The following is a 4,798-nucleotide window of genomic DNA, read 5'->3' on the forward strand; positions in this document are numbered from 1 at the left end:
AGTTCACACACCACACACACACACATGCACACAGCTGAAAAGAAACTAGCAACAGCTGCAGACAAGGGCACTGAGGTAGAGGAACCCCCTACACTACTGATCAACCACCACAGACAGTATGGACAATCTGCAGAACGCTGAAAATAGATGTACCACGGGGTTCGCTGCGGTGCTCCTGGCTACTTACCCCAAAGCATGCTTAAGCCAACATATTACAGAGACACTTACTTTGTGTCTTTTGCAACACAGTTGACAATAGCCACTTATGGAGTTGACTTAGGTGTCTCTGAACAGAGCAATGTATAGAAAAGTGGGTTGAGGGCTGGAGAGATGGCTCAGAGGTTGGGAGCACTGCCTGCTCTTCCAAAGGCCCTGGGTTTGATTCCCAGCGACCACATGGTGGCTCACAGCCATCTGTGGTGGGGTCTGGTGTCCTCTTCTGGCCTGCAGAGATACATGCAGACAAAATGCTGTATACATAATAAATAAATAAATTTTTAAAAAAAAGTGAGTTAAACACGTAATGGGGGGGGCGTATATTTAGCCATAAAAAGAGCACAGTTATATTTTTGCAGGTGAATGGGTTCAGTTAGAGATTATCATATTAGACAAATTTAATCAGTCTCAGAAAGACAAATTTTGCATATTTTTACGAATCCTAGATTTCATAAAGATATCATATGACAGGAAAGTAGAAGAAAAACTGTATCAAGAACAGACGGGTCTAATGAGAAGCAGGAAAGGGGAAGAAGTAGGGGGCGAATAGGCTCAGAGTACACTATGTACTTGTATGATGTCCTGATGAAACCCAGTAGCACCTACAAGGAAGTACATAGATTTTTTTTTTATTTTTATTTATTTTTTTTTTTTAGAGTGGAGATTTCCCCCAGGCTCCATCGCTGCGTTGACTGTTGTCCCCGCAGACGCTAGGGGGCAGCCGCCACCCACCCAGTAGCCAGAGCCTCCGGAGCCCCGCGGGCAGGAGCAGAGGAGGGGCACACTCCCGCTTGTGGGAGGCGGTTGAGGGCGCACGCACAGATTGGCGGTGGGCGCAACCAGGTGGAGTGAGAGAACTGCCACCCTGGACTTCCGGAGCACCAGGGAAGTGAAGGTCGAGTGGGTATTTGGGTCTGAGGTGGCGGAGCTTCAAATGATGTGCAATGTCAGTCCGGGTGGAACTGGAAGCTGGGGAGAGCCCAAAAGTGATACAGCTGCGTTAGCAGATTTGGCCGCCCTAGACCTGACTCCTCTGAAACCAAGAAGAGGACCCGACTTGGTATCCTTCTATTAGGAGAGGCCAGAGGCCATGGGGATGGTAGCCAGAGGTGCGAGGTCACAGGGCTGGGCTCACTGTGCCCTGCCCAGGACCTTCCTCCGGCTGTTCCAGTTCCTCTGTTGGTGTACACCGTGTCTCACCTGGGCCCAAGGTCAACCCACAGGCAGAGGTTGATTTGACTCTGTGCCAGGTACCTATGCACCAAGATCTGCTCTCTTCGGTCCATGAGTGGCTGAGGCCTGCAAAGACTAGGGTAAATCACAGACACAGGATTCAGACAAACTACTCTACACACTGGGGCTCAAAGGCAAGAGGAATTCAGGCAGGGCAGTCTTCCATGCTCTGATCATACTTTTAGGAGACACTGCGTCTCCTTCAGAAGTAAACTAGAGCCAGCAAGAGCCTTGCCAGAGCCAGTTTTGCACACTGCTTCCAACCTGCGTTGAAATGAGCTGTTGTGAGGATATTCACCACGAGGAAATGCAACAAGTCAGAGGCATTTGGTGGGGTTATTATCCATCGCTCTTTCAGTTTGCTTTGCTTGGTTGGCTCTTTTGGTTTTGAACTAAATATTTACCAATACAGCAGTATGTTCATTCTGTGCAGACTGGTGATGTTCACTGAGGAGCTGCAGGCCAGGACTGACAAGCAGAAAGCCACGAGTTAATGTGCTGTCCAAATGCATTAACAGATGCAAGCACTGGGTCTGCTGCTCGGCAGTGCACACACACACACACACACACACACACACACACACACATATACACATATACATACATACACACACATATACACATATACACACACACATATACACATATACACACATACACACATATACACATATACATACACACATACACACGCACACACAAACGACATACACAAACACACAGACATGCACACACACACACGCACACACAAACGACACACACAAACACACATGCACACACACACGTGATGGTAAAGACCACACCTAGAAGTAGACCCTTCCTCTTCGCCTTGTCCCTCCAGTGACCATTACTGGCAACCTGACTCTGCATCACTCAGAAAGGAGGGAGTATTTATAGGCCCAGCTCCAGTATCATAAAGAACCACAAAGGATGGGTTTGGAGTAAGGAGGCACTAAACTGATTGCTGGCCCGCATTCCAAGCTCGTCTGCACCTTAAATGTGCCCCCTTGTCTCCTCTTCCATCACACCGTCTACTGGCTGCCAAGTCACCTCCTTTGCCTAAGTCTCCACTTAAATGTTGCTTCCTTGGAGACACCTTTCCTGGCTCTAACAGACAAATTTCTTTGTCGCATAAAGGCCCAGAGATAAGCATGTGGCCTAAGGGTCAAATCCTAAAGCAGCTCACACCTGTTTCTATAGAGACAGGGCCCTGAGCTAAAGATGCTTTTTATTGTGGGGGGGAGGTTTAATTTTAAAAAATTATTTTATTTCATGAGTATGGGTGTTTTGCATGCATGTCTATATGTGCTCCATGTGCTGTTATGGATGGTTGTGAGCTACAATGTAGGTGCTGAAAATCGAACAGTCACTGTTCTTAACTGCCAAGCTGTCTCTCCAGCCCCTCCATCCTGGGTTTTGTTTGGTCTGTTTATAATTATAACCTCTGGCTGATATTTTTAGGGCTGTTAATGGCAACTGTCTACAACTCAGTTTTTGCAAGTGTTTTAGTGATCCCCCAGGCCTCAGGCATGTCCCTAACCCTCTAAATCAAGAACCCCTTGGGGGCTGGAGAGATGGCTCAGCAGTTAAGAGAATTGGCTGCTCTTCCAGAGGACTGGGGTTCAGTTCCCAGTACCTACATGATGACTGACAACCATGTATAACTCCAGTTCCAAGAGATCCAACTCCCTGTTGTGGCCTCTGTGGGCACTGCATACACACACACACACAGTTGGGCACTGCATACACACACACACACACACACACACACACACACACCAGATATAGGGCAGAGGGAACAGCATACTCAAAGCCACACACTAACAGCAAGGCACGACGGCACACTTGGAGAAAGACAAAACAAGGTGGAAATGAAACCCGTACAGAGTCATAATGAGACCATAACACAACACCATTAAGTTTAGAATAGCACGCAAAAGAAAGACATACTGAGAAAATTACAAAGACATGCTTTATTTGCTTAAACTGTGAGGAAAGGGAGAAAACAGACGTTGACGTATCTTCAAAGATCCTGCAGGAGTTCTAGGGTACTTAGGTGGGGCTTTCAGACTGTGAAGTCTATTTTATTTCTTGAAAGTGGGTGTGCAGTTCATTCATGACTTGTCCTTGGCAGGCAGGATTCTCCTTGCATAGAACTGTGGCTGCTAACCAGTTACGGTAGGATGTTGACACGAGGTGAGCAAACAAGGAAAGGTCAGGAAGTTTCCTGAGACAAGTGAGGTCAGGGGACACATGTGTGACATACCTAAGAGACTACTTCCTCTCGGGCAGCACACACAGATTCTTTTGAGAACATGAGGCCTTCCTCCTCTTCTGAGCATGCTCGGGCACAACAAAGCTTGTCACTAATGTTCAAGAGAATGGATTAAGTAAAAGGCCTTTTCTTTTGCTAAACAGTGATGGGTTTAAGGCAACTGAGGAGGTGAGAATGGAGCCCAGTTTGTGCTTGCCTATCATACGCAAAGCCAAGTGGGATCTCCAGCACCGCATACGTAGTGGTACCTGAGGATGTGGAGGAAGGAGGTTCAGGGGTTCAAGGTCATCCTCAGCCACAAACAGAGTCATGGTCAGTTTGGGCTATTTGAGACATAAAAAGAACAAAAGAAGGGAGGAAGTGAGGGAGGAGAAAGGAGGGAGGGAGGAAAAAGAAAGAAACTATGTGTTGAAGTTGGGTGGAAGGATTGGGTTTTTGGGAAAACCAAAAACCAAAACAACAGCAAGAAAACCCAAACTAAGCCCTGAAAAGGGTCGGACATGGTGGTGCACACCTATAATCCCAGCACTTGGGAGGCAAAGGCCAGCAGGTCTGAGTTTGAGATCAGCCAGGTCTACCCAGCAAATTCCAGGACAGCTACAGCAACATAGAGAGACTCTGTCTCAAACAGAACAAAACAAAACCCTGCTTGCCTGGCAAACACAAAGCCTTGGGTTATGAAACTTAAGTACTGAAAAAACGAATTGGTGATTAGCGTATTTTCTTGGAGATGCTGCCTGAAACTTGAGAGGTCTTTTCATTCAACACCCCTCATTCTGCAGATAAGAAAACCAAGGACCAGGAACTGAAGGGCTCATTAAAGGGAGAGTTCTCAGATAAGAATCCAGGCCTGCAATGTTTTCTTTAGTGCAATTTCTGTTCCTACTATGCGCATCACACGTGGAAACATGAGAACTGGAGGACACAGAAGACATTCAGAGATGTTGGAAAAAGAATTCTTGGCCATAAGACACACCAAGAAGAGCTGTCACATCTACAGCCGTTACCCAGAGCCCCCAGCTGGTGGACGTGAGAGCTGTCACATCTACCGCTGTTACCCAGAGCCCCCAGCTG

This window comes from Microtus ochrogaster, chromosome 7 (assembly GCF_000317375.1).
Source record: "Microtus ochrogaster isolate Prairie Vole_2 chromosome 7, MicOch1.0, whole genome shotgun sequence".
NCBI classification, from domain to species: domain Eukaryota; kingdom Metazoa; phylum Chordata; class Mammalia; order Rodentia; family Cricetidae; genus Microtus; species Microtus ochrogaster.